General features: G+C 36.4%; 1 protein-coding gene and 1 pseudogene across 13 annotated transcripts in view; both read left to right on the top strand.

Annotated features, from left to right (window-relative positions):
- Positions 1–19,571, top strand: part of VPS13B (vacuolar protein sorting 13 homolog B) — a 775,932-nt gene that overhangs the window by 246,630 nt on the left and 509,731 nt on the right. The gene's annotated exons all lie outside the window — the stretch shown is intronic.
- LOC122679492 lies at positions 1,977–4,801 on the top strand (annotated as a pseudogene).

Genomic DNA, 19,571 nt, shown 5'->3' with positions numbered 1-19,571 from the left:
AATAACTTGTGTGAAAGTCTGCATGAGTAGAGGTGAATCTTATAATTAAGATGGTTTCAATTGTATTATTTTTAGGCCAAGGATATGGCAGCATAGTTAGCATCATTGTTAGGGGCAAAATGATAGTAGTGGTTCTCAGCACCGAAATCTCATGCTCCTTTTGATAACATGTATTTTCTGATGCCTCTTTACTATGTTGATATGAAATTCATAGTTAAGGTACATTTTTAAGCTGATAACTTATGGAGAAATCAATATAATGCCATAGTTGTAGGAATGGGAAAATAAGAGGAAAGTAATTTATTCAGTAGTTAAGAGTGTAACTAGACTAGAAAGCACGAAATGCTAAGGTTAAGACACTTAGCCTGCCACATGTGTTACATCAGCACAGTTATACACTTTGCTTGCCTGTATGTTGATAAATTGCTAGTGCAAATAGTCAATGGGATAGCCATGGGTGAAGTGACTTTTCTGAAATGGTAAACACTTCTTGGTCAAATTCTCAATGATTCATAATTTTTCTTCTGTATTCCTGATGGTTAAATTATTGGACCTTTCAGATTCATTAAAGTAGGTGTGAAAGCTACTGTATGTTTAAATGTAAAAGAGAGTCTAGGTTTAAATAATTATGACTAGATTTTTTCACTCACATGAATGTCAGGATACTTTAAAATTGTTATGGAATGTGAGATCATTCTTTGTTGTACAAGAGACTGTTTTGACTATTCAACAACTTTGATGTCTTGGTTGATGCCAAATGTCAGGTGGTGTCTCCTAATCATTGTGACAACCAGAAACATTAATTTCCAAAAATGCCCCTAGAGGATGTTTATTGTTGTTCAGTCACTAGGTGTGTCCAACTCTTTGTGACCCTGTGTGATATAGCATGCCAGGTCTCCCTGTCCTTCACCATCTCTGGGCATTTCCCCAAGTTCATGTCCATCGAATCCATGATGCCATCCAACCATCTCATCCTCTGTTGCCCTCTTCTCCTTCTGCCTTAATGTTTCCCAGCATCAGGCTCTTTTCCAATGATTTGGCTGTTAGCATCAGGTGGCCAAAGTATAAGAACTTCAGCTATCAGTCCTTCCAATAAATCTTCAGGGTTGATTTCCTTTAAGATTGACTGGTTTGATCTCCTTGCTGTCCAAGGGACTCTCCTCCAGCACCACAGTTCAGAAGCATCAATTCTTTGGCACTCTGCCTTCTTTATGGTCCAGCTCTCACATCTGTACATGAGTACTAGAAAAACCATAGCTTTGACTAGACAGACTTTCGTTGGCAAAGTGATGTCTTTGCTTTTTAATACACTGTCTGGGTTTGTCATAGCTTCCCTGCCAAGAAGCAAGCATCTTTTAATTTCATGACTGCAGTCACCTTCTGCAGTGATTTTAGAGCCCCAAAGGAAGAAATCTGTCACAACTTCCATCCTTTCCCCTTTTGTTTCCCTTGAAGTGGTGGGACTGGATTCTTTGATCTTAGTTTTTTTAATATTGAGTTTTTAGCTGGCTTTTTCACAACCCTCATAAAGAATCTACTGAATGTGGAACAAAGATCGTGGGTTACAGATGGGAGTCACAGCCTTGGATTTGATTCTGAATCCTTCTTCTTCTTCTGGACTTTGTTTTTTGGGCCAGTTAGTTAACCTCTCATAGTCTCAGATCCCTTTTTAAAATACCAGGAAGGTAATATCTTACAGAGATGTTAAGTGGATAAAACAATATATTTTAGGTACCTGACATGTGCTTCATGTGGGATGGAACTCTTTCCAATACTAGTCAGTCAGTTTAGTTGCTCTGTCATGTCCGACTCCTTGTTACCCCGTGGACTGCAGCACGCCAGGCTTCCCTGGCCATCACCAACTCCCAGAGCCTACTCAAACTCATGTCCATTGCATTGGTCATGCTATCCAACCATCTCATCCTCTGTCGTCCCTTTCTCTTCCCGCCTTCAATCTTTTCCAGCCTCAGGGTCTTTTCTAATGAGTCGGTTTTTCGCATCAGTTGGCCAAATATTGGAGTAATACCAATACTAGTAGGCATTTAATAAATGTTTGCTTACTCTTATTATTTAACTCTTATATGTCACACTGTATTCCAGTATTAAAAACATGGGAGGGAGGGGTGGCTTATAATAGGCATTAGGGCTATCATGTGTGTCTCTACTCTTGTGTTTTGGAACTTTGTGAATGTAAGTTGAGAATGCTTGCTCTTTGGATTATAGCCTCTGGTTTCCAAGAGAGTATTAAATTAGAAGTGCAGTGGTTTGCTTTCTGTTTGAAAGAGACCTATACGGTACATCTATCTCAGTAAGCACATTAATTTTCCAGAATACTAATGTTTTTCTTATTTATGTTGTTTTGCTAATGTCAAAGTGTTAGTGGGAGATGTGGTAAGAGGGTAAGGACTTTTGGCTTCTTGTAATCCTGATCTTTGTTACACAGATTCTTAAAATATAGCATCAATAATTTCCTTCCCATTTTTATCTTCTTTCTTCCTGTCATTATGGCCAATTGAAGTTTATACATTGTATTTTCTTAGTAAAATTTTTGTAACCTTGTCCAGTTATTTGATTTGTTTATCTTTCATCTGGGTCAGTTCAAACCATTTACTAACAAACTGCAATTGAATAGCTACTTCTGGCTATTTTAATGAGACTAATTACATTGAAAATGTCGTTAAGTGGGCGTCTGGACTACAGTTGCACCATCCCCACCATGACCCACACATCCCAGCCCTTTTTCACTGGTGCCCACAGCATGGTCCCACCAGCCTGTAAGATGCTCAAGGAGTAGCACGAGGTGGCCGCGCTGGAGGCTTCCCAGAGCCCGGTGCCTGCGATGACCAACCACATCTGATTGTTGATCCGATCCGATCAACATCTGCATTGAGGCCTCCATGCCCAACCACATCGTCTAATCCCTGTTCAACAGTCTTCATGAACTGGTGCTGCGTGGGCTTCATGGCATTCACCCACTCCGTGAAGTCTAGGGACTGGAAGATGGTGGGTGACATCACTGGGGCCTAGAGCTACGCCTTCACTGCCAAGTGCCTGAACGTCTGCACCCTGATCCTGGGCCTCCTCCTGATTATCGTCCACATTATCATTTTGTCCACTCGCTCCCTGATGATTATTCAAGCCTTTACAAGCTCATAAGGAACTATGGAGGCTACTAGTCCCTGCCCGCAGCCTGGGGCAGTCATCCCTTTTCCCTGCACCTTATACACGCGTCTGTTCACCATGAAATAAAATGAAGCATTTGTTTAAAAAAAAAAAAAGGAAAGAAAATGTTAGAAGGGACCCTTGTCTTCCTTTTAAAATTGCCATACAATTTATTTAAAAGAGGAAGCATTTAATTTGTAAATGCAGTTCTACACTTTATAAAATGGTGAACTTTATGAGTATTGAAGTTCTCCTTAATGATTGTTAAAATTTTAACTCCCCCAAATATATGATGATCATTATAAATATGAGTTTTTTAAACAGTCATCATGCTTTGATGTTTATAGCATGAAAAAAATAAAATTTTCTGTTTTCATTTTATTCCTTCAGGTCATCTTTGGGTCAGCACTGCTGATTCTGCAAATAAGCTTACCCTTGACCTTTAGTTACTCAGAATTTAAGTTTGGTTCTAAGCCAGTGAGTGCTTAAATCTTTAAAACTAAACAAATGTTTAGTATTTGTTGGTTTTAACCATTTGTCTTGAAACATTCAGTTACTTCCACACAAAGAGTAACTATTGCCAGTTCCAGATTCTACTATCAAATTCTAAGCATGGAGCATGCTTGTAAATTACTGAAAATGTATGTGATTAAATTCAGATTGGTTCAGATGGTTATAGGCTATTTTAAAATCTGAAGATTCTTTTAGGCACAATTTTACAACTCTGCTTAAATAGTTAAGGTATATAACGATATTGGGTAATGACCGTTTCTTTTTCCTGTAAAAAGTTTAAAAGTTGTTTACTTTGTTCTGTTATCACACTTAGATCAGATGAGCTTTTTATTCCTTTCTGGTGCTGTGTTGGATAATTTTTAAATTTGCATTTGAATAGCATTTATAGTTTCACTTTACTTCCAAATAACATTTTTTTTCTTAGTAAGTTTAATGGACCATTTATTTAAGTCCTGCCATACAAGGAATGTGATATGAGATATCCAACGGATTAAGACTTAGTCATAATAAATAACTTATTCAATCTCATTTCTATTTCTTTGAAACACGGGGTTTGTAGACTTCATAGGTATCTTTTATATATGCAAGAATGAAGGTGGGACTTTCATGTTCTTAGAGTTACTGATCAAATTATAAATTTCTAGGAAGGCTTTTTTTTTTTTTTTTGTCTTCTGTGACGCAATTGTTGTTGGAAGCCAAACAGGCTTTTCTCAGGTCTTAGGCCCTGGTTTTATTGTGGTCTCTATTTGCCTGTGTCTAAAGACTGTTTTCTCCTTTAGTTGTATCATTTTGATGAGATCCTCGATTTTTGGTTTTCTTGCTTTTGTTTTTGTGACTTTGTTCTTTTCTTAGAGCTCTTTGTTATTGAGTGGTTTTTACTAAGAGAGTGGAGCAGAAGAACCATTTTTTTCAGTGAGATACTTGATATCTCTACACCACTAAAATATATACGGCTCTATTAAAATGTATTCAGTTATTAGTAAGATTAAATTATTAGATATAGGGTTTTACTAGATCACTAATATTTTCTGGATAGCTCACCGACTCAGCGGACATGAGTTTGAGCAAACACAGGGAAGCCTGGTGTGCTGCAGTTCATGGGATCACAAAGAGTCAAACACAATTTAGCAGCTGCAACTGAACAAAAACAAGAATGTTTTCTGAGATTTGGGAAGCCCAAGATTATGCTGCCTCTCTTTATGTTGTATTAGATGTACAAACGTAAATTTGCATATTAAAAAATCTAAATCTTAAAAGAACATTAGAGGAAAATGGAAGTAAATGTTTAATTTGAGAATTGGTTTTGGTTTTTGATCGTTGAGTCTAATGTGAACAGTGATTATAGTGTTTAATTTGAGTTATTAATATTAACCAATTTTCTTTTAGATTTATTTTGCTTATGAGATTGAGAACATGAATGCTCATTTAACTTTTGAATTAAGAATTTGTTAGGAATGCGATCCACATGTCAGTGGCAAGGCTTTGTGTTTCTTTTATTGGAAGTGGAAAGCATAAATATGCAAAGATTTAGCTATTGCCAAGAGTCCTATGTTGGTTCCTATTCTGTTTTCTTATCTGCATTTACAAAGGGACTTGAAGAAATTGAAATAGATTCAAAGAAAAGAAATAATATTTATTATTAGGATAGTAATGAGAACATGTGAAAATCATGCAGTGATGGTTCTTAAATATTTTTGCCATAGTTCACTGATGTATGTTATCCTCTGCACCTTATACTCACAAAGGTCATTAGCATTATCATGTGAATAATTTTTATCTGTTAAGTATAGAACAGAATCAGTGTGTGAATTACTTTCCTTTGGGAAATTAGTGTTGGACAGTGTGAATTTTACCTGCTTTCATGTCAGTTCCCTAGACTATACAGGTATTCATTATATGATTTGAATATAATCATACTTCATCTTTTCCACTCATTTTCTGGGTAGAAACAGTTTCAGACCTGAAAAAGTGGTCATCCTTTTCAGATCCTGATGATAGTTCTGAGAAAGCTGTGATGCCTGGTAGTTAATAGTTGTCTAATAAATATTTAATGAGGGAGCTCTCAGGCAATTAATTTCAACCCAGAATAGAATGTAGGTTTCAGATTTCACTGGGATTAATTTCTGTCCATTTTGGCAGTCTCAAACTAAAGTCCAGTGTAGTCTGTAGCTTGGTCAACCAGAGAGTGTAAAGATTTATTTAAGCCTGGGCTGTTCTGCTTAAAGATACTTGCTTTGAAGGTTGATATCCAACATGGTTTAATATTATAATTGTCATGAGAGCTGAATACTAGCAATGACAAGGATCATCAGCTTAGAGGGTGGGTTCACAGGGTTAGCCAGTTTATATTCTCTCATTCCTGTTGAACGAAGGAGAAAAGAGTGTAGATGTATGTGTTTGTGGATGTATTTTCACTTACATGTTGCCTAAAAGTGTTCCTTTCACTTTCTTTTTCCCTTTCATACTTACTGTAACTTTCTTGACTCCATGACTGCACACACAGAGATAAGATCTCTTGGTTATGGTATCATCAGAGCTTGTAGAGAGCTTGAACACTAACTCTCACTTAAGTTGGCAATTTTCATCTCTACAGCAGATAGAGGGCAGGAAACTAACAAATATTGAACATTTACTATTATCACCATTATTAAACATGTTATTATGGCTATTATGCGCTATGCTTAGTGTTTTTATCTGACATTTTTTAAAATCAGAATAACTCAATGAAGAAAATTATTTTCTTCATGTTTACATGGAAAAAACAAGGTTTAAGGAGATAAGACACATAGTTAACAAGTGGCAGAACCAGGAATGGACCCATGTCTCCAGAACTCTCTACTGCATGTCAGACTTTCTGAAATCAGGTATCTGAATGATTGGAAATTGGTTATAATAGAGAGTCAAGTATATCTGTGTAATGATAAACAATTAAAAACTGAGGTTACCAATATGATTCAAGTACACTTAAATTAGTGTTCTACTCTCTTTTCCCTAAAGGTTTTAGTTCTAAATAATCAGCTTGTGTTCTGATTAGTCTTTATTGTACTCTGATGCAAATTTTACCTTTATTTGACTTGCAACCTGCTTTATAGAGTTAGTGATTTATTGAATATCTTGGAAGCAAGTGCTTGACAGGCAGTATTTTAAGGTGAAATTGCTGTGTGAGGATTTTGTTAACCTGACATTTTGTGGTTTCGCCTCATAAAACTAGCAAAGGACTCCCAGCGTGGAATGTTAATGGGGTGAAGTAATGAATGCAGGCTGGGACACAAGCAACTAGGCGTGAGCCCTCCTATAGTTCATAGCCCATGATTCTTGGGGGAGGTCTTTGGAGACGGTAGCTTTACTCAAAGATAAAAGCAGTAGGAGAGCTTTTTAACTCAGCAGTTGATCAAACTCTTTCTGAAATTTAGACTTAGAAGCCAAGCAGTGGAATGAACATGGGAAAGTAATTAAAGTTAAGCAAGTGCAATCTCTCATGATAATATTCACTTTCTCAAAGTATTGAAGTAAATAATTACTGAGTACTTATTTTCTCTAACCAAATATTAGCCTTTTTAGTCCATTCAGCTTTCAAGGACTGCTTATTTCACTTGTATATCTCAATCTGTCAATAAGATAACTAATTAATTTAATTTTAGTTTTGCGTAGATTTTATTCCACTGGACAAAGTGATATGTAGTGTTTTCTTTTCCATTTAATTTTATTTTAAAACTTGGACTCTGCAGAGTCCAAGATTTCTTAGAGTTGCCATTGGGTAAGGCTCTAGACCTGTATTTCTAGATTGTATAAAAGTAACTGATTTTTTTCTGATTAGTTTGTTGGACTACTATTTAAGATTTTGTTTGAGTAAAGGATTCTGATGCTAACAAAGTTTTAAAGACTCTTGTGTAGCTGCTGTAGGGAAAGAGCGCATTAGCCAGATGGTGTGGTCAGGTTCTCTTGCTCCACGTTTTGTGAATGATTATGTACTTATAATAATTCCCTGGGTTCGGAAGATCCCCTGGAGAAGGAAAAGGCTACCCACTCCAGTATTCTCGCCTGGAGAATTCAATGGAGTGACAGGCTGTAGGGGGTCACAAAGAGTCGGACAGGACTGAGTGACTTTCACGTGTACTTACAGCACTGCGCATGCACATCATAAGGTACTCGCTTGGCCACAGGCTACTTTAGTTATGTAAGCATATATAAGCTCCACCTGGAAAAGTCCTGAAGGAATGCTGTGTTGTGTTGTGTATGGCTGCATTATGGTGGTGAGGCTGCGTTAACGGCTGTGATAGCTGGGTTAACCACCAGAGGAAAAAATAGTGTCTGCTGCTACCGCTGCTGTGCCAGTCAGGAGAGAATAAATGTGTTTGCAGTTCCTACAGCCCCTTGAGTTTCTTCCAGCTTCCCCGCTCACCTTGCATACCCTGGGTTCAGCAAACAAGGTATTAATCTTAAAATGTATTTTCAAAATTTTTGTGATTGCACTTCAAGTAATAGAGCACTTGTTATATGCAGATTACCTTGAGTCATGTATTCTAAAGGAGAAATGATTGTTTAAAGGTTGAGGGGAACTTTTCAGATTTGTTACTTTAATCAGCTTTATAGGTTTATCTTTAGTTGCAGAGATTAGAAGGATTTTTAAAATACTTGTTTTTTATGTTTTAATACTTTTAATTGAAATGCCTTTTCCTCCCACTGGGTAAACTATTGGGGTATCTTTTAGGTAAAATCTGAGGTTTTAGTAACCATCCGTATTTTCATTTAGGTTCTGAATATGTAAACTGGTATTGTTACTCTCAAAAGCCTAATGACATTTTAATCTGTGCTTTTCTTTACTGTTTATTGCGTTAGTCAACAGGTCTTAAGGGTTTTTTTTCTTTAAGGTTCTTTCAACTTTACCTTGCTTTTTATTCTTATTTCCCATAATTTAAACTAGATTGGCAGTGTTAATCACAGAATAGGTTGGATAGTTTGTTTTCTTTCTAATTTTCTTCTTTTGTTCATTCTGCATTAATTGTCAACTGATTTTATCATTTGAAAACCCCACAGTGATTCCTTATTGACTATCTGGTGAAATCCGTTGTTTCAACCTTTTCAACTGCTCATGTATTATCTAACATAGTGAAAGAAGCCAGTTTAATTTTATGCCTCAGTTTTTCTTCAAAATATAACTCTCTAGGCTAAACGGTATTGACACTTCAGTCTACTTCTCAAAGGCAGTTTTGTAAAATTTATTGCTAAGAATAGTTATAGCTGAGTAATTCTAACCTGTTTATGTATGGTTTAGGTTAAAATCTCAATCAACATAAATCTGATATCTCAGGGGAAAGTTATGATCATGTTCTCTTAAGAGCATTATTTTACATGATTGACAAGGACCTTAGCTAAGATGTTAGTTCCTTGTAGAAAAAAGACCATTTTTGGTAGGACACGGTGTCTCAACTTTCAAGTTATCAGCCTGTTTTTCTGGGGTGGTCTTTATACAAGTGCCTATCGTTCTTATGGTACTTTCTATATTATCCCTTTGTGTCTACCTTCCAAATAGTTAATAGTTAAATAAATAGTTATTAAACTATTTAAAATATTAAATAGTTTAAACTATTTAAATAGTTAAATCGTTCTTATGGTACTTTCTATATTATCCCTTGTGTCTACCTTCCAAATAGTTACATTACACTTGTTTCAAGGTCTTTTCTATTTCAAAGAAAATAATCTTTTTTCTTTTGGATTTTTCCCCCTCATTAAATTATATGTTGCCCATAGGAAATGACTTTGGGGACTGTTCTCCATGTTCCTATAGTGTACTTTAATGATTGGGTTACTTATCTTTTCCACTAATTTTATTGAAAGAAAAAATATATCTTAATCATCATCTTTCCTTTTCATCTATTCTCTACTGGATTCCCTTCTGTGCATCTGTGTATCATACCTGGAAGTATTGAGAAGATAATGTCTCAAATAATTTTCTCTCTTTTATGGTTCAGATGAGAAACCCTGGTTAAAAACACTTACATGTTCCCTGACATATATACAACAGGTACTCAGTATATATATTGAGTGACTAAACTTGTGTTATTCACTTATAAGCTTTGAGATGTATAACCTGTTTTCAGTTTGCTTCTAAACTTCATGAGAGCAAAGACTGTGTCTTCTCTGATATGTGAATGTTTCCAGTTGTTGAGTAAATAAATAGTTTGTGAAAAGCTTAAATAATTAGGAATAAGGCAGAATTTCTTCCTACCCAGTTGGTTGAAAGCAGATTCGTCTGGCAAAGTGATTTTGCTTAAAATGAAAATTTCAATTTGATAAACCAAGGTATTACTTGTAAAAGTTGAAAACAAACTTGAAATTAAAATTCTCTAATATGAAATAGATTCTGATTAGAGAATATCTAGAAAATATAATACAGTTAAATTATATGCAAATAGATGCCTAAGGTTTCACTCTTCCTTGACCAGAATCTTATAGTTACAAAGAGAAGAACACGTAGGATAAAACTCAGCTGCTTTTAGCCATATATTAGTTCAAGATGGTTAAAAAGAAGACTCGAGTGAATGCATGTTAGAAATTCATCTATTTTCAAATGGTTGTTTTGCTGAAAATAGATGGTGAGAATGATTTCATCAGCAGCCAGATTTAAAACTACATGTTGCAGTAACTGAAAGTATTTCCATAGGCCCCCATGTTTGTAATTAAATTTCATGTATTTGTCTGTTACAAATGTATCATTTATCACATGTAATTTATACCAGAATTCATCAATTTTGAGTCCCCCCCCCCCCATTTTAGCATTTCTTAAAATTTTTAAGTGGTCTTTTATTATTACCCTTGTTCTCAGTTGAAGTCTAATTCCTATAGAGGGAGTTTGTTTTTGCATCTTCCAGTCATCTCAGATATCATCAACCTAAGACCACTTTATATTAGTTGTTTCTTAGGTGATGTTTGAACTTCGTTGTTAGTATGAACTCAGACTGCCTTCATAGTGTGAGTATTGTTTTGTGGTTTAAATTTTTTCCAGAGATTGTGTCCCCTACCGTTCACTCAGAGTAAAGGGTATTTCATGAGTTTTGTTGCTTTTTCTATAAACTAAGAGGGTTTATTTAAGTCTTACAAAGATGTACTTCTGGGGCGCTTCAGCTCTACGGATATATGAAAAAGTAGTATGTCATAATTGGTGGTGTTTGATAAGAAGAAATACAGTATTATAACCAACATAATTGGGTAAAAACAGTAGCAGTGTGAAATTGAGTCAGCCCAGTTCAGTTTGAATCAATGACTAAATAAAAATAGTTGGGATTTTTCTTTCAAGATGGAAATGGCATTGATGGATTATTTAGCCTTAATGTATTAACTATATCCATAGTTTTGAAAAGTATTATTTTCTCAAATTTGAAATGGCTCATACTTTGCAGACAGGTTTCTCTTTAGTAGCTTCAATACTTTTTTTTTTTAACAAAATTTTAATTCTTTTTAAATTCCAAGAACCATTACCTTGAATATAAGAAACTTTTGCTTGTTTAAATTAACATTATACTTGTACTAGATAGACAATCAGATACATTTTTACCCCCCTGTGGAATAAAAACCTCTTCTTTCATTCAATGTGATTGGGTTGACTTCAGCCACATGCCCACGTTTAAACCAGTAATTGCCATGGAATACCATGTGTTGATTAGCTTTAGTTCAGGTTCTTCAAAACCTGTACAGGGAGATGGGATGGCCATGATAAGCTTAGACCTAGAGTGGAGGTAGCATTCAATTCCAGGTTCTTGCATAAAGTTTGGGATTCTGTTCAGAAGGAAGAGAAGGGTGGCTGTTGGAGAGGAGCCAACAGCATCCTCTCTAGGGCATAATACCTATATAAGTCCTTTGTTTCACTCCCTTAAATATCTTGAATGAAATTACTCATTTTCAGATTGTATTAAAAGCTCTTAATTGGTATCAACTTCTTGTGTGTGTGTCCTGCTACAGCATAATATCAGTACTGAACTTCTCCTGTTTGATTTTGTCCATCTTATATATGTTAAGCTTCACATAAATCAAGAGGGAGTTGATATAAATAGGTTTTAAATATCAGCTCATAAATTATATCTTCTCTAATAGCAATAGATCCTTGGAAGAAATAAAAAAGAACCAAAACACCAAGCTTTTTTCAGATTTTCTAAATATGCAAGAACCATATTGAGCATCTTAAAAAAAAAAAACTTGGTGGTTAGACTTTTTTAAGTAGGGTCTTGCAGTGTGTAGTTGTCTTTTCTGAAAACATCAGGTTAACAAAATCCTTGCACACCTATTTACTTGTTCTAAATATTCAATAAATCATTGATTCTGTAAAGCAGGTTACAAGTCAAATAAAGGTAAAATATTGCATCAGAACACTATCAAGATTAATTAGAACACAAATAACAGGCAAAAGGCTAGATAGAGGTAAGTCAGTCAGCATGCATAGGTTAAAATGTAAGTGGGATAGTCCACACTGCTTGCATCCTATATCCTGTGGAATGCAACATTTATGTGTTTTCTCTCTCCCCAACCCTAACAGGTTGCTAATTTGCTACCTATATTTAACATATTCTGCAAATTCTGTTTCAGTAGCTTCTTGCTTCCTCACATATTTTATGAGTTCTACTTGTATCTCATAAGATATTTTAAAATTTACTATCCAAATGGTTAATGTTTCTTAGGAGTTTTACACATCTTATTTTCCTGGACTTATACTGTAATTTAATATTCTTGAGCAATATAAAGGGCACCTTGTAGAAATCCTCTGTTAGTCAAGGTTTAATCAGAGAAGCAGACCACTAGAAGATACACATTTGAGGGATTTATTATAAAGACTTCTCCATACTAAGTTTTGGGAGCTGTTTAAACAATTTGTGGGAGTTGGTCCTTCTGTATTTTGGTGCTGTTACCCAAAGTCATCAAGGCAGAAAGTAGAAGGGAATGTTGACATGAAGTAAAGGGAAGCAAGGATTACTGGAAACTGCCCTCTCACTATTTCCTAGTTTGATGAATATAGTTATCTTGTGAGAGAATATTACATCCTTCATCTCGTAGCTCACAATGAATAATGCTCCTAGCCCAGGAGTCAGAGAAGTTGGAAGAGAAGGTTTGGCAAAAGCTGGAGTTAAGGGACGGCTGCTGCCTGTGCCAAATAGATGAGCCAGCAGGTAAGCAACAACATGCATGGGTAACAGTATCACCTTCTGAGTGTGAAAGATACATGGCTGTGCTTCACTCCCAATTTTCAGATCCTGCTAAAAATATCAGTGTAGCCAACATTATCTTTGAGCTATCTAGAAGAGAATTTTAAGAATGGCTCACCTTTAATTAGGTATATAATTAGGAGGAAAAACCCTCCTTTGAGAAGTTTAGCTTGGGATGACTTCTACGTTTTCATTCAGTTTGACTGTTCTTAGTTAGGTTAGAGGACTTTTCTACGTGGGCAGTATTTTTTTTTTTCATTTATTTTTATTAGTTGGAGGCTAATTACTTTACAGTATTGTAGTGGTTTTTGCCATACCTTGACATGAATCAGCCATGGATTTACATGTGTTCCCCATCCCGATCCCGCCTCCCGCCTCCCTCCCCATCCCATCTCTCTGGGTCTTCCCAGTGCACCAGCCCTGAACACTTGTCTCATGCATCCAACCTGGGCTGGTAGTCTGTTTCACCCTTGATAGTATACTTGTTTCGATGCTCTCAGAACATCCCACCCTCGCCTTCTCCCACAGAGTCCAAAAGTCTGTTCTGTACATCTGTGTCTCTTTTTCTGTTTTGGATATTGGGTTATCGTTACCATCTTTTTAAATTCCATATATATGCGTTAGTATACTGTAATGTTCTTTATCTTTCTGGCTTACTTCACTCTGTATAATGGGCTCCAGTTTCATCCATCTCATTAGAACTGATTCAAATGAATTCTTTTTAATGGCTGAGTAATATTCCATTGTGTATATGTACGATAGCTTCCTTATCCATTCATCTGCTGATGGGCATCTAGGTTGCTTCCATGTCCTGGCTATTATAAACAGTGCTGCAATGAACATTGGGGTGCACGTGTCTCTTTCAGATCTGGTTTCCTCAGTGTGTACACCCAGAAGTGGGATTGCTGGGTCATATAGCAGTTCTATTTCCAGTTTTTTAAGAAATCTCCACACTGTTTTCCATAGTGGCTGTACTAGTTTGCATTCCCACCAACAGTGTAAGAGGGTTCCCTTTTCTCCACACCCTCTCCAGCATTTATTGCTTGTAGACTTTTGGATAGCAGCCATCCTGACTGGCGTGTAATAGTACCTCATTGTGGTTTTGATTTGCATTTCTCTGATAATGAGTGATGTTGAGCATCTTTTCATGTGTTTGTTAGCCATCTGTATGTCTTCTTTGGAGAAATGTCTGTTTAGTTCTTTGGTCCATTTTTTGATTGGGTCATTAATTTTTCTGGAATTGAGCTGCAGGAGTTGCTTGTATATTTTTGAGATTAATCCTTTGTCTGTTGCTTTGTTTGCTGTTATTTTCTCCCATCCTGAGGGCTGTCTTTTCACCTTGCTTATAGTTTCCTTTGTTGTGCAAAAGCTTTTAAGTTTCATTAGGTCCCATTTGTTTATTTTTGCTTTTATTTCCAATATTCTGGGAGGTGGGTCATAGAGGATCCTGCTGTGATTTATGTCGGAGAGTGTTTTGCCTATGTTCTCCTCCAGGAGTTTTATAGTTCCTGGTCTTACATTTAGATCTTTAATCCATTTTGAGTTTATTTTTGTGTATGGTGTTAGAAGGTGTTCTAGTTTCATTCTTTTACAAGTGGTTGACCAATTTTCCCAGCACCACTTGTTAAAGAGGTTGTCTTTTTTCCATTGTATATCTTTGCCTCCTTTGTCGAAGATAAGGTGTCCATAGGTACATGGATTTATCTCCGGGCTTTCTATTTTGTTCCATTGATCTATATTTCTGTCTTTGTGCCAGTACCATACTGTCTTGATGACTGTGGCTTTGTAGTAGAGCCTGAAGTCAGGCAGGTTGATTCCTCCAGTTCCATTCTTCTTTCTCAAGATTGCTTTGGCTATTTGAGGCTTTTTGTATTTCCATACAAACTGTGAAATTATTTGTTCTAGTTCTGTAAAGAATACCGTTGGTAGCTTGATAGGGATTGCATTGTGGGCAGTATTATCTTACCGGTTTTATGTCAAACATATTGAGTGAAAATTTCAATCTTTTGACATTTTTTGAGTATTCTAAACCCTATAATTTAGTTTGGGGCATATTGTTTTAAATATCATTCATTTTAATAAATACTACTTAAGCAGCTCCTGTAATTAGATTCTGTATTACTAGGAAAATGAATGACAAATTTTGAAAGGATATATTTTTAAGGAACAGTGTGATCTATATTTCTTGCTTGCTTGACAAAATCACCTTAGGGAATGCTGATCTAAATTTTATGTCTACATTTTTTGCTTTGATATCCAATGCATGTTGTTAGTGGTTCAAGGAAATCCATCTGCATTAAGGGGAAAAACCCTGTTAGTTCCAGATTATAAATAAAATTGATCTTTTTGCAGTGTTACTGCCAATTTAAGTTTTGAAGCCATATATTTCTTTTTGAGCCATCAGCTGTAGTGGATTATATTAAATTTGACCACTAAGTTTTCTCAGTGATCTTTAGCTTCCTGTTCTGTGCTATGACAATATTTCCTATGGGATTTCACTAAATAATGTCTCTCTTATCATTATGACTGATCTAATGACATACTGTAGCACAGAGATTCTATCAGTAAATAATTTACAAACCTTCGGTGTTCTTTTAGAGCAAAACAGTTTTTGGCAGTGGTTCTGTGGACATTTTGGACCAGGTGATTCTTTATTGCTGGGGACTGTCTCATGCAATTAAGTATGTTTTGCATCCCTAGTCTCTACCAGTCATACCTTCCAAATTGCGACAACCCAAAATATTTAAGAACCAGTGCTTCAGCATCTGTGTTTTATTTTGTAATTTATATTAACTTACTAGAGATGCCTATTTAAAAGTATTTCCATAGGATTTTAGAAAGGGGTTTAAAATATGGGCATATTATTTGGAATAGTTATATTGAGGCTACTGTTTCAGAATGTAACTGTGCTGGAGTTGTTTTTTAAAATTAAAAGTATCCCATATCAGAACCTTTTGATCACACATAATGCCAAACAGTGATAGTACTGTTTGCATTGTATTTTTATGGTCATACATAGGGAATATAAAGTACTGGTCAGGGCCCAGTGATGGAATTTGTGTGTGTTTAATTACTTATCTTATTTGAAGGATGGGACTTTGCAAGAGAAAGGAGAATTAGATCTTGGAAATTTATTATATATACAAGTGTATATGTGGAATTTTTTGCCTTCTCTGATTGAAAATCAGTATTTATTTGGTCCTCCTGTATGTGACCTCCATGAACACCAAAATTATCTATTTGCTTCACTGTTGTATCCCATAAAGGTACCCAGTAATTATTTGTTGAGTAAACTGTCCTATATGTTCTTTGCATTATCTCACTTAAGCCGCAAAACAACACTGGGTTGTCATATCCAGCTCTTTGCGGCCCCACGACTGTAACCCACCAGTTTCCTCTGCCATGGAAATTTCCAGGCAAGAATACTGGAGCAGGTTGCCATTTCCTACTCCAGGGGATCTTCCTGACCCAGGGATCGAACCCACGTCTCTTGCGCTTCCTGCACTGGCAGGCGGATTCTTCTACTGTGCCAGCTGGGAAGCCCAAAACACTCAGGGAAGTAGGTATTTTATTCATTTTACTGACACTCAGAAGGATCAAGCGCCTTTCCCAAAGTCTCAAGTACCGAGTAAACACTGGGAAACCCCAAACAACGCTGGGAAATAGGTATTATATTCATCTTACTGACACTCAGAAGGATCAAGTGGCTTTCCCAAAGTCTCAAGTACTGAGTAGACGGAATCGGAACAGGATTGTTTTTGTACTTATTTCATAGGTACACTGGGATCTTCTAGTTGCAACATACGGGATCTCTAGTTGCAGCATGTGCGATCTAGTTCCCTGACCAGGGATAAAACACGTCCCTGCTGCATTAGGAGCATGGAGTGTTAGCCACTGGACCATCAGAGAAGTCCTGGGATTGATCTTAGTGTCACTCGAGATCCTTATTTCTTCCCCCTTGGCACAAGCTCCTGCATGATTTCTCCTGTTGTCATCTCCTCTTTCTTCCCTTACTCTTATCCTCAGTCTGAATTAATTGTATTTCCTGAATGTTTTCTGCTTTATCCCTTCATTTTTAATATTCAAGTATTATCACCTGTATTTTGATTTTTAATTGTCTCCTAACATCTAAGTTGTTGGAAAATGGAGTGCTGTGTTGAAAAGTGAAGGAGTTAGAAGGAAATCATAGTGATACAAGCTGCTACCTTAACATTAATTATCCTAGTCATTGTCTCTAAACAGATCAGAAACCATCAATATTTTGTCTTTCAGTAGCTTTTAAGAGAAAATTTCAAAAGGAATTTCCAAGTTCCCATGGTAACTGACTAAAAACCAGTAGTCAGAAATTCCTTTTTTCTTCCCTTGCCTTCAGAAGCAATTTAGGAGTATTTTAGTCCTCTTTTGAATTATGTTATTAGATGAAGTTCAGTGTCTTAAAGAAAACTTATATTATTCCTGGTGAGAATTCTTCATTCACTTTTCTTTTTAAAGCATTAAAAATGCTTTCATTCAGTGTCTTTAATCATAGATAATGTTATTGTACATCTGTTGAACTTTCTTTAATTTTTTGTATCCTTTTCAGAGTAAGGATAGATAGTATGATTAAACTCATTTATCTGGCTTGAGACAGGAGATGATAAGGCTTACAGGAGAAAAATTAACTTTTAAGTGCAAAGTACTGACAGTTTACTTAGCTACTGTTTCTTTTATCATGGATTGGTCCTATAAAGTATTTAAAAAGCCTTATTTTGGGGATCCACATTGTTCATATTTTCCCCCTTTTTTGGAGAAATAGTTTATATCACTGTATAAGTCTGAGTACAGCATGATTGAGCATATGTTGTAAATGATTGCCACAATAGGATTTTAGCTGAGCCTATTTGTAATCAGCGTTGTAGCAGCTTAGCTACAGTATCAGTATCAGTATCAGTCTTAGCAGGGAAGCTAAGACTCCTTTGTAAGGAACTTCCTTGTTTTAATAGACTGTGATGTTCTCATAAGCATAAATGATACTAGTAGTTACACTGGAATAACTCGAGAGCATGCCCGTCAGTTTCACACCAGTCACCCGGGGAACTTCAGTGGACTTCCAAATGTGCCATCCACAGCTCCAGCACCCCCATTTCCAATGCAGATGTCCCACACAGGTCACCACTGTTGGGCATGTGGGAGTAAGTGCCAGTCAGAATCCCAGGGTATGCGATTTTTCCAAATGACACACTGGGTGATTCTGGATCCAGGCCTCCAGAGGCCCATACTGTATATACTTGGAAGTCATGGTTGCCAGGAATGTGTATTCCTCCTGATTTATGTCCTTAGTCTGGTATGTATCTTTGTCTCCCCTTAGCTGGCCTTGATGAGGTGGTCATGGTGAATGGCAGAAGGTATGATAATTTGGGGCACCCCACTGCTGATGAATCATATGGGCCATGACATTTCTACCTGGCTGTGCGGTTGGGCTATAGCCATAGATATATCTTACCCAGCTCAAGTCTCATGGTTGGCTCGGGTCACTCAGGTTTCCATATACAATCTTTTTGAGAGGATCAAGGATTGGTTCAGTCAGTTGTAAACAGTGTTTTTCTCTGGCAGGTCAGAATGGATGTACTCATTGGTCTCAGATTGGCATATGTTCCCCTTGGCTGATTGGCTGATGCCACATGATAATACTGCACACCTTAGGGCTTTCTACACCTGGGTCACTAATAGGCATTATTTTGTGGACTGACAAAGATGAGATCACATCATACATATACATTTTTAAAAATTTAGGTTTTCATGTTCCAGAAGAAGCTGTATTTGGACTTGAACTGAAATTTTATCGAACTTGTCTATATTTTATCTTACATTTATGTGAGTGAGTTTATGGTTGGTTGTCCCTTTTGTCATACCCTACGCATATAATTTTAGTATCTTTTATTTCTTATTTGTACTTTAATTCACTGTCTAGGCTTCCAGCATTGGAAGTGGTAGTCAGCATCTTCTTTTCATGATTTTTAAAAGAACCCTAATACTTTGCCATTTAGTGTGATAGGTGCTTAGTCATGTCCAATTCTTTGGAGCCCCATGGACTGTAGCCCTCGAGGCTCCTCTGGCCATGGAATTTTCCAGGCAAGAATACTGGAGTGAGTTGCCACTTCCTACTCCAGAGGATCTTCCTGACCCAGGGATCAAACCCACATCTCTTGTATCCCCTGCATTAGCAGGCGGATTCTTTACCACTAGCACCACCTGGGAATCCCTGAGTGTGATATATAACTGTATTAAATATGATGTGATGGAAATATATATATCTTGCCGATATCTTAATTAGGTAGTGAAATTTCCATTACTAAACTATATTTGCAGTCCTACAATAAACCCATCTTCGTCATGATTTATTTTTATTTTTACTAAATGATAATGTATGTCAAATTTTGTTAAAAGAGACAGCTAAGGCAGTACCTAGAAATGTATACATTCGAATAATTAAAATTTTAAAATTTGGTTTTTGGAAGATTTTGTAAAAGATTGGAATGACCTTTAAAAGTTTTGTGGAATTCTCCTTAGAACTCTTCAGTCCTGCCTCCCACTTTTCTTCTCATCCATCTTACCGATCCTCCCTTTTTCCTTGTGTTTTTTTTTCTTTGTGTTTTTGTCTTTCTACTGTTACACCTCTTTTCCCTACCCTTCCTCCTTCCCTTCTTCTTTTTCTCCTCCTCT

This window comes from Cervus elaphus, chromosome 21 (assembly GCF_910594005.1).
Source record: "Cervus elaphus chromosome 21, mCerEla1.1, whole genome shotgun sequence".
Taxonomy (NCBI): Eukaryota; Metazoa; Chordata; class Mammalia; order Artiodactyla; family Cervidae; genus Cervus; species Cervus elaphus.
Note: the sequence above shows the minus strand (reverse complement) of the source record. Positions and strands in the feature narration are given on the sequence as shown.